The 11,655-nt window shown below is 47.8% G+C and overlaps 1 pseudogene; it reads left to right on the top strand.

Moving 5' to 3' along the window:
- The first annotated feature begins 9,247 nt into the window (after positions 1-9,247).
- Positions 9,248-10,212, top strand: LOC103231098 (adipose-secreted signaling protein-like; annotated as a pseudogene).
- Positions 10,213-11,655: the final 1,443 nt, after the last annotated feature.

Here is an 11,655-nt window from a genome sequence, read left to right as displayed (position 1 = left end):
CGGAAAAAGAAAGAAAAAGAAACACTACTCTGGGCTGAGCAGCATCGGCAAGTCAAGTCTGCTTCTGAAATTTTGCCTAGAACATTGAATCTTGCCTTTTTGGTTTTGGGGCCTCAGAGCCAGAGAATCCAAGTATGGATCCTAGCTCTACCAGTTCCTGGTGGTGAGAGCTTAGGCAAGTCACTTTACCTCTTTGAGCTTCAATTTAATTGGTAGAATAATGTGTGGGAAGTCAATGCTCGCTTTGGGAGGCAATATTGTAGAAGGGTTAAGAGTGTGGCTCTGGAGTCAGTCAGTCTGAGGCTTGAATCCTGGCTCCATTACTTACTACCTCTTTGATCTGAGGCAAGTTACGAGCCACTCCATTTTTCTCTTCTGTAAAGTGGTGGCACCGATTGATCATTGTGGCAAACATCATCTTCATAGAGTTTTCATGAGTTTAAATTGGATCACATATGAAAATGCTTAACACAGAGCATGGTACATTGTAAGTGCTTGATAAACACAAACCACTGTAGCTGTTACCTGCTGTATCTACCTCTCCGGGCGGTCATGAGGATGAAAGGGAGGCTGTGTTGGGGAAGTGCTTTCTAAGCTGTGAAATGGTAGCCACACACTTCTCTTGCCTTCAGAGATGGGATGGTCCAAAGCTACGGGCAGACATTAATGGTATCCTCAAGTAAGGGTTCTGAGAATACTTACCTATATCCACAGAAGGTAGCTGTGTTGAGGCGAGTGTCACCATGGGTGACTGGAAAACAGTGCAAAATGCTCTCAGCTGAGGGATAATTGCAGTCATGAGGGCAAACTCTGGCATGGTATGACTTGGGGCACCCTTGGGGACAGGGAGAAAACCGATTTTTCAGAAGGAGGCTTTAGAAGAAGGATCATGTTAAATGGAACCTGCCCACTGTATATTTTTGTTTTTGTTTTTAATTAGGGGCCGCATCAGAGGAAGGGGACATGTAATAGAAGGTGGGTGGAGGGCTCTGACTTTTGTCTGAAACTGCTATTGGTGAAACGTTGAACTTAGGACACATTCCTGTGAACTGGAACCAGTGCACCCTCTTGCGCTGTGCATGCACCACGATGTCATTCGTTTCCTAGACCGTAGACCAAATATGGCTCAAAGGGCTTCCAAAGAGGATCGCATGTCATTCTGACAGCAGCCCTCTCAACAACGTACAGGTGAGGGCTTAGAGTCCCCGGAAGTCATGTCCGTTGCCCAAGGTTACACAACTGATACTAATATATTATGAAGTCAGGATTCAGACACAGTCCAAGTTCTTTTTGTTTGTGTGTTTTTTGAGCTGGAGTCTCGCTCTATCATCCAGGCTGGAGTGCAGTGGCACAATCTCAGCTCACTGCAACCTCCACTTCCCAGATTCAAGTGATTCTTGTGCCTCAGCCTCCCGAGTAGCTGGGACTACAGACGTGGCCACCACGCCTGGCTAGTTTATAGACCAAGTTCTTAACCCTACCAGCCTGCCTCAACCACCAGGTGCCAGACTGCTGATCTTGAACAAGGAAGAAGAAAATCCAAATGTATGAGATTTCAGTGCCTAAATGTCCTCCTTTCTTGCCTTTGGTAACAACTTTTTCTGTCTCAGAATATCACTGCTACTTCTCTGGACACTGCTTCTTTGCTTCCAGGGCTGTTTTTCTTGCTTGGCCCTAAGTCAGCCTCGTTTGGGCCCTGTCCCTAGACTCTTTCTTCTGCATGGGTCTGTGAAAGATCTCCTTTATGTGCGCAGCTCCAGCCATTGGTCCTCTCAGTCTAACCCAGACTGCCCCTCTGAGCGCCAGCCTGAGCAGCCAGCTGCCTCCTTGACATCCCCTCTCTGGGTCTCCTGCATGATGTCTCCCATAACGCGGCTTGCCTCCCAAGTGCTACCTCCTCCCTGCCATGGCCTCTTGGTTCCAAATTGCGGGGTAGTGGTGGGGAATTTAGAAAGCCTTTAAAGATGAAACCTCTTGAATGAGTTCTCAGGGCTAGAGATAGACCACAGAGTGTGTTCTCTGAGAGCTACCAACAGTCTGGAGATGAACTTGGAGAGTGGAATTCACCATTTAATCAGTCAGCTGGCTACCGAATGCCCAGCTGCGTGCCAGGTCCAGCCGCTGGGGTGGAAAGATGCATTCATGAGTAGAACAGACAGGACTCCTGGCTTTAGGGAGCATCCAGGCTGTTGGAGAAGACAGACGTCATGCAGTCCCCCAAAATACACTCTCATAAACTGGGATAAGTGTCATGAAGGAAAAGTTCTTGGTGCCATAAAAGCATATTGTAGATATAAATTAGATTAAGGTAGTCAAAGAAGGTCATTGTGAGAAAGTGACAATTACTATCTCCTGAGATCTGAGTTGGGGAGGAGAATTCCATAGACAGGCAAGAGTAGGCCCAAAAGACCCAGGAGCGGGAAAGAGCTTGGCATGGTGGGAAAACTGAAAGGCAATCCGTGTAGTGGGAGCTGAGCGTGCAGGGAGATGGGCTGAGATAAGGCCGGGTGGCCTGGGCAGGGGTGATGGCAGAGCCTCGTGGGCCACAGTAAGAAACCTGGAGGTTTTGGGTTAACTTTTTTTTTTTTTTTCCTTGAATTTGAGACACAGACTCACTGTGTCCCCAGGCTGGAGTACAGTGGTGTGATCTTGGCTCATTGCAACCTCTACCCATGGGGTTCAAGCGAGTCTCCCACCTCAGCCTCTCAAGTAGCTGGGATTACAGGCACCCGCCACTACACCTGGCTAATTTTTGTATTTTTAGTAGAGCGAGTGTTTCGCCATGTTGGCCAGGCTGGTCTCGAACTCCTGACCTCAAGTGATCCACCCTCCTTGGCCTCCCACAGTGCTTACAAATCCCCAAAGGGATTACAGGCATGAGCCACTATGCCCTTCCTGGTTTAACTTTTTATTTGGAAATAGTTTCAAAGTTACAGAAAAGTTTCAAGAATAGTACAACGGACACCTGCATAGCCTTTGTCCCATATTCATCTGGTGTTCACATTTTACCCAATTTCTCTGTCACTGGCTATCTCTCTATTTAAGGTATATGCAGATGACTTTGATTCCAGTCTAGTTGAGAATAAGTTGCAGACCTCTTGTTCCTCTACCCCTAAATAGTGTGTGTTTCCTCCCACAGTACAGTTATCCACTGCATTAAATTTCACACTCATCCAATGTGGTATCTAATTTACCTCCCATCTTGTCACTTGTCTCAGTAATGCCCTTTAGATGGCGTTTCTCCTCTAGTCCAGGATCCAGTCTAAGAATGATGTATGGCATTCAGTTGTTGTCTCTCTCTAGTATCCCTTAATCGGGAATGGTCAGCCTTTCTTTGTCTTGCATGGTGTTGACTTTATTGAAGAATTCAATCTTCCCCTTTATTTTAATAGAACATTCTTCATTTGGGGTTTGTCTGCTGTTTCTTCATTATAATATATGGGTTATGCATTCCTGGCTGGAAGACTGTGTAAGTGATACTGTGTCCTTCTCAGTGTAACAGCTAAAGCCATACATGTCTATCTGTACCTCCTTGGTGATTTTTTTTTTTTTAAACAGAGTCTCACTGTGTTGCCTAGGCTGGAGTACAGTGGTGTGATCGCAGCTCACTGCAACGTCTCCCTCCTGGGTTCAAGCAATTCTTCCTGCCTCAGCCTCCTGAGTTTCTGGGATTACAGGTACCCACTACCATGCCTGGCTAATTTTTGTATTTTTTAGTAGAGACAGGATTTTGCCATGTTGACCAGGCTGGTCTTGAACTCCTGACCTCAGGAGACCCTCCTGCCTCGGCCTCCCAAAGTGCTGGGATTACAGGAGTGAGCCACCACGCCCAGCCCCTCCTTGGTGATTTTAATTTTGATCACCAAGTCAAGGTTATCTGATTTCTCCAATCTATAGTTACTATTTTTCCCTTATAACAAGTAATCTATGAGGAGGTATTTTATAACCATGGCTATATCCTATTCCACATCAAAAGTTAAATAGATGAGACTGACACCTATTGATGATTCTTGCCTAAGAATCACGATGGTTACAGAATAGTAACTCAACCCCAGGACTCCCTCCACATTTATTAGTCAATAATTACTTGGCATTCTTCTGTCCACTTATTTATAGATTCACTATTCGTAGGAACTCTTGGATTTCTATTATTTTCCAATAAATTTTACAATTAGTTATTAATCTTAATTATTTTGGTGCTCAGATTGTCCCAGATTTGGCCGCTGGAAGCTCCTTAAAACTAGAAGCCTGGATTTCATCCCAGCTTCAGTGGAGTGGCATGATTCAGTTTACAGATAAGATCACCCTGACTGCTGTGTGAGAATGCACTTATAGGGGCACAGATGAGGAAGCAGGGAGACCCTTGTGTAGTCCAGATGGGAGATGTGGCTTAGATTAGGGTTGTGACATACAGGGGGAGGGAATGGATAGAGGTGAGAGAAACATTGAGAGAACCACCGCACACACACACCTGTGGCTCACACCACAGGTGGTGGTGTGACACCTGTAATCCCAACACTTTGGGAGGCCAAGGCAGGAGGATCACTTGAGGCCAGGAGTTTGAGACCTGCCTGGGCAACATAACAACAGCCTGTCTCTTTAAAAAAAAAAAAAAAAAAAAAAGGTAAGAATTAGTCAGGCATGGTGCTGTGCACCTGTAGTCCTAACTCTCTGGGAGGCTGAGGTGGGAGGATCACTTGAGCCCAGGAGTTTGAGGCTCCAGTGAGCCATGATTGTGTACTCCAGCCTCGGTAACAGAGTGAGACCCTGTCTCTAGAAGAAAAGAAAAACATTGGAGGTAGAATCAGCAGGACTTAGTGGTGGATTGAACGCACAGTCAGAGAGGGCAGAGTTGAGAGCTACCGGAGCAGCCGGAGGAATGGTGGAGATGTTGACTGATACGGGGAAGACAAGCAGAGTAAGGGGTTGGGTAGGGGGGGAGGTGTTAGATGCATTGAGTTCGAGGGGTCTGGAACATCCAGTGTTCTCTGGCACCCAAGTGAAGGGGTCAGCGAGACAACTAGACTCTGGAGCTGACACAGAAGTCCAGACCAGAAGTAAACTTAAGGCCATGAATCCATGGTCTTGGATGAAATGTTGTAAGGGGAGAATGTGGACTGATATGGGAGTGCACTGTTTGGGGGTGCAGGGGTCTATGGCCAGAATTTGCAAGGGAGAGGTAGGTGGGGACAAAGGCACACGGCGCCTGGAGTGTCAGGCCAAATGCTGAGCGCTGGGGAGCCCACTGAAGAGTCCTGAGCAGGGCAGTGAGTGACAGGTGTGATTGGCGTTTCAGGAGGACTGTTCTGACAGCCAAGTACAGATGATCTGGGGGGCTGTGGCAGTGGTTGATGCTGTCGTCCTTTCTAAAGTAAATCTGCTCATCTCTTGCCCCTGGAGGTGGCTCAGGTGGGTCACCATGCCTGAATGCCCTCTCCTTGTTCATCTAGGCAAAAAAACGATGATTATAACACCTGTCTCTTACCAGCCCCCAGTGATGTGACAGCAAACCCGTGTCTCCCTGCCTCATTGCGGCTGGAGCCACACAGCCTGCTCCCAGGACCTTTTCCCAGCCAGGTGTAACACAGCAGGTGTGAGTGTGCACAGGCTGGTCCCCAAGGCTTGCTGGAGTCTGTTTGGGGACCATGATACTCTGCCCTGGCATACTTTGAGTTCTGTGTGGTCTCTGTCATTCAGGCCACTGCTCATTCAAACCTGTATGTTGTCCTCTCCCACCTTACACGGCCCATAGAGGGTGGGTTTAAGCCGGAATGAACATCCTGGGGTGCAGGCGTCCAGGAAGTCTGCAGTCCTGCCTACGGGGTGCTGATAGCCCCTTGGCACTACACGGATAACCAAAGGCAGAAACTGTAAGAGACCAGAGGGAGGGGCAGGTGCTCTGGGAGCCCAGGAAAGGCCAGAGTGTTTCTGGTTGGAGAAATCAGGGTCATTCCCAGAGAAGACGGCGTTTGAACTGGGACTTGAGGAGAAGACTATTTTCCATTTCACACAAGAAATATTTGATTATTCAGTAAAAAGAGGAAATAAAAAAAATCAGACCAGTCTGGCCAACATGGTGAAACCCCCCCTCTACTAAAAATACAAAATTAGCCAGGAGTGGCAGGTGGGCACCTGTAATCCCAACTATTTGGGAGGCTGGGGCAGGAGAATCGCTTAAACTCGGGAGGCGGAGGAGGTTACAGTGAGCCGAGATCATGCCACTGCACTCCAGCCTGGGGGACAGAGCGAGACTCCATCTCAGAAAAATTTAAAAAAGGAAAAAGAAAAAGAGACGAGGCACGGTGGCTCACGCCTGTAATCCCAGCACTTTGGAAGGTCAAGGCGGGTAGATCACGAGGTCAGGAATTTGAGACCAGCCTGGCCAATATGATGAAACCCTGTCTTTACTAAAAATACAAAAATTAGCCGGGCACAGTGGCGGGTGCCTGTAATCCCAGCTACTCGGGAGGCTGAGGCAGGAGAATCACTTGAACCTGGGAGGTGGAGTTTGCAGTGAGCCGAGATTGTGCCACTGCACTCCAGCCTGGGCGACAGAGCAAGACTTCGTCTCAAAAGAAAAGGAAAAAGAAAACCAGTCAAAGCCCCACTTCCTCATATTTTATTGACATTGTCAACACAGCCATTATAGGTTGCATAACAATCCATTAGGTGGATCCTGCATAGTTAGTCCTCTTATCATTGGACTAATTCATTCCAGGCCACAGGACATGGGCTTCTGGCCTGTGGCTGGGCAGTGGGGCCAGATGCAACTCAGGAATTGGTGCTTGAGCCCATCCACTCATTCTTCCACTCAGCAAATGTCTATTAAGAACTCAGTGCCTACCAGGCCCTGTGGATCCAATGAGTATCAGGACATGGTTCCTGTCCTGTCAAGTCTACTAGTGAGTGAGTCATAAGTGAAAAGAATTAGTTGTAGAGCAACCTGTAGAGTGCCACAGTCGAGGCACAGGATGTTCCAAGATGCGGTGATGACATAGACACAGGAGCTTCAGCCCTGGGAGCAGGAGAGGACACCAGGAGGAGTCGAGGAGTGAGAGGGGACAGGCCTGATGACACACGCCAGGGGACCAAGCCCCCAGGGATGCCGCCAAGTGTGTCTGTGTCCACAGGCAGAAAGCTCATCCCACCGCCTCTCAGGCCTCTGAGTGTTTGTTTTTTCTGTTTTCTATTTCAAAGATTCCCTTTCTCCCATTTTTGGGGGGACTGTTTTTATACTACTTTCCAAAATCTCAACTTGCATGCATGCTTAATTCGCTTCATTTGTTTTCTCTTTTTGACACTAAAAGCATTTAATGCTGTTTTTACCTCTACATATAGCTTTGCCTGTTAATCCTACTTTTTAAATTATTTTCTAAATAGTCTGCTTTTTAATTTTTTTAATTCTTGATTTACATCTTGTCCTAAAGATAATTTGAGATGCTACTTACATTTCAAAATTTCTAAGTGGTGTGTTTTACATTATTGTTAGTTGTATTGCATTTTGATCCGAGAATGGTTTCTAGAATTTCTACTTTTCAAAATTTACCAAAATACTCTGTAGCTTAATAATTATTTACTTTTGTCCACTGTCCATGAAACTTGAAAAGAAGGTGTACTGTTTGTTTTCAGGGTAAGAAATGTATGTGTTCATATCTTCTATGTCCTTATTTATTTTTTGATTACTTGTTCAGAAAATGTGTTAGAATATTTCCAATAAAACTGTTTCTCATGTTTTTCCTTGTATTGCTATATATTTTATTTCACAGTTCTTTGTTGTTTATTTAACATAAGAAAAAAAAAAGGCCAGGCGCGGTGGCTCACGCCTGTAATCCCAGCACTTTGGGAGTCTGAGGTGGGCGGATCACGAGGTCAAGAGCTCGAGACTATCCTGGCCAACATGGAGAAACTCCATCTCTACTAAAAATACAAAAATTAGCCAGGCATGGTGGCACATGCCTGTAATCCCAGCTACTCAGGAGGCTGAGGCAGGAGAATCGCTTGAACCCAGGAGAAAGAGGTTTCAGTGAGCTGAGATCTCGCCATTGCACTCCAGCCTGGGCAACAGAGCAAGACTCAGTCTCAAAAAAAAAAAAAAAAAATTAAACCCATTCAAGGCTGGGCCCAGTGGCTCACACCTGTGATCCCAGAACTTTGGGAGGCCCAAGTGGGTGGATCCCTTGAGCTCAGGAGTTTGAGACCAGCCTGGGCAACATGGCAAAACCCTTTCTCTAACAAAAAATACAAAAATTAGCCAGACGGGGTGGAGTGTGCCTATAGTCCCAGCTACTTGGGAAGCTGAGTGGGAGGATCACTTGAGCCCGGGAGGTAGAGGCTGCAGTGAGCTGAGATTGCACCACTGTGCACCAGCCTGAGCGACAAGAGCAAAGCTCCATCTCAAAAAAAAAAAAAAAACAAAACAAAACAAAAAAAAAGAAACAAAATTAGGGCTGGGTGCGATGGCTCACGCCTGTAATCCCAGCACTTTGGGAGGCCGAGGTGGGTGGATCACAAGGTCAGGAGATCGAGACCATCCTGGCTAACACAGTGAAACCCCATCTCTACTAAAAATACAAAAAATGGCCAGGTGTGGTGGTTCACACCTGCAATCCCAGCACTTTGGGAGGCCAAGGCAGGCAGATCACAAGGTCAGGAGATCGAGACCATCCTGGCTAACACGGTGAAATCCCATCTCTACTAAAAATACAAAAAAATTAGCCAGGTGTTGTGGCGGGTGCCTGTAGTACCAGCTACTCAGAAGGCTGAAGCAGGAGAATGGCGTGAACCCAGGAGATGGAGCTTGCAGTGAGCCGAGATCGCACCACTGCACTCTAGCTTGGGCGACAGAGTGAGACTCCGTCTCAAAAATTAATAATAATAATAATAATACAAAAAATTAGCCAGGCGTGGTGGCAGGCGCCTGTGGTCCCAGTTGTTCGGGAGGCTGAGGCAGGAGAATGGTGTGAACCCAGGAGGCGAAGCTTGCAGTGAGCTGAGATTCCACCATTGCACTCCAGCCTGGGCAACAGTGAGAGACTCCATCTCAAAAAAAAAAAAAAAAAAATTAAAAATATGGGCTGGTTCTTCCTCGTGCTTGGCATAGAGCTCCTGCAGCTGAGCCTGGGTCATCCCTGCCCTTCCCGGCCCTGGGTGCACCCTGCAAGGCTCCTTCTGGTGTCCCTGGAACATGGGAGGCTGCTGAGTGTGAGTGGCGGTGTCTGGCAGGAGCTGGGTGGCAGGGAGGGTGTTCATGGCTGCAGCCAACAAGGGCAACAAGCCCAGGGTCCAGAGGAGTATCCGCTCTGCTTTGTGGCAGACCATGGTACAGAGGGCTCCCGTGTCGCTGTCGGTTGCTGCGGGTGTGAACGAAGGGGGATGAATGCAGAAATGAAGACAAAGATAAAAAGATCTATTTTGAAAGGAGTCAGGGGGCTCCTTGCTTCTAGTGAACAAGGGCAGCCCTGAGCTTCCACAGCCCTTTGTATTTATTAGGTAGGAAGAGCAGGGAGGGAGAGGTAAGTGTTGGTCAGTTGCTTGATTTATCACAGGTACACATAATTTCTTTCTTTGTACAACAGGCTTCAGATGTTCTTATAGGTAATCACAAGGAACACTGCACTTGGGGCCTGACGGCCCTCAGCACTCCCCCCCGGGGCAGATGCCAACACCCTGCTTTCATGAGAACAGTTTACCGTTTACTCATATAGCCTCCAGTGGTATACTGAGTTGGTCACAACCCCCATTTTCTCGGCCTGTAACACTCCCAGAGCCACGTCTGCTTTGATGAGAAGCTTCATGACTCGGTGATCATGGTCACCCAGGACAGCGACAGCAGCTTTCTGGTCAAGATTGGCCTCCTGAAGATCCTGCGCAGGTATGAGATTACCTTCGCTCTGCCCCCGCCCAGTACGCAGGCTGAGCAAGGACGTCCACGAGGCACCTGTCCGCAGCCTCTGCATGTCAAGCTCCTCAGCATCGTACCTGTCCCTGAAGGTTACAGTGTCAAGTGTGAGTACTTGGTGCACAGAGAGGGCATCCTCAAGCAGAGATGCTGCCAGCCCGCGAAGGTGGCGCCAGCGCCTGTGTGCACGTGGCGGTGCAGGCGGGCACCAGAGGCGGACACCACTGCGTGCCCACCTGCGGGATGGTGTCAAGGGCTCTCGCGCAACACTGGAATAAGACTCGCAGCACAGCCACTGGAACGGCTTTGACTGAGGCCCCTGCCCACCCCAGCCCCCAGCCTTAAACCCCGCCTGGTCCCCGGGACACGCTGCGTGATGGTGGCTTCCTCGCCCCTCTCTGGGGTGGGCATGGGGTGGAGTGGCCCTGGTCAGCCTCCCACCTCTGCCTTCATTCCTGCCACCACCCTGCCTCTCCTGTGTCCTCTTCCACTTCCTCCTCTCCGTGTGCCTCAGGCTCCTGTCAGAAGACATGGGTTGAGCCCACAAGGAGACTGTCTGGGGAAGGGATGGGGAGGGCGTGGGGTGGGTTCTCCCCACTGCCCACCCCAAGCCACAGAGGCTCCAGCCAGGGTCTGGGAGAGGACGAAGCTTGCTCTGTGACGTCGTGGCCCCATCACTGCTGCTGCTGCCTGGCATCAGCCACCTCTCCTGCCCCTCCTTCTTCTCCACTGCTGTGCACAATGAGTCCCCACCTCCACCCCTCCGGTCTGTGTTACTTGGTTTTTAAGTGACTGATTGGGATAGAACCCTAAAGAAATAAAACTTCCAGTGGATACGAAATTATATATATATGGGCATGGTGACTCATGCTTGTAATTCCAGCACTTTGGAAGGCCAAGACAGGAGAATCACTTGAGACCAGGAGTTCGAGACCAGCCTGGTCAGTAGAGCGAGACCCCATCTCTATCTACAAAAACAAAAAATAAAATAAAAAGAAATTAAAAATATATTAACTGAAATTAAAAACAATAGAATAGAACTTCTTTATCTGATGGAAAGTATATATATATTTTAAAAACTAGGCCAGGTACAATGGCTTACGCCTGTAATCCCAGCACTTTGGGAGGCCAAGGCAGGCAGATCACGAGGTCAAGAGATCGAGAGCATCCTGGCGAACATGGTGAAACCCTGTCTCTACTAAAAATACAAAAATTAGCTGGGGGTGGTGGTGCACGCCTGTTGTCTCAGCTACTCGGGAGGGTAAGGCAGGAGAACCGCTTGAACCGCGGAGGCAGAGGTTGCAGTGAGCTGAGATCACATCACCGCGCTCCAGCCTGGGTGACAGAGTGAGACTCCATCTCAAAAAAAATATAAAAAATAAAAACCTGAAAAACTAACTACTACAACTAATAAATGAATTTAGCTCTGCCTAGGATACAAGTTCAATATACAAAAATCAGTTGCATTTTTTCAGCTATAAATTTTGTGTACCATCAGTGACAACTGGAAAATAAAATGTAAGGGATTTCCATTCTTATTATTCAACAAAGTGCTGGAAGATCTAGCCAGTGCAAGAGAGCAAGAGAAGAAAATAAAAGGCATGCAGATTGGAAAGGAAAAAATAAAACTCACTATTTGGAGATGACATGATTGTCTACAGGGAAAATATGAAGGAATCTACCAAAAAACTCCTGGAAGGTTCAGCAAGGTGTCACTATACAAGATATAGATTGGAAAAATCAATTACATTTCTATA

Source organism: Chlorocebus sabaeus, chromosome 5 (assembly GCF_047675955.1).
Source record: "Chlorocebus sabaeus isolate Y175 chromosome 5, mChlSab1.0.hap1, whole genome shotgun sequence".
Lineage (NCBI taxonomy): Eukaryota > Metazoa > Chordata > Mammalia > Primates > Cercopithecidae > Chlorocebus > Chlorocebus sabaeus.
The sequence above is the reverse complement of the archived record's forward strand: the minus strand, read 5'-3'. Positions and strand labels throughout refer to the sequence as shown.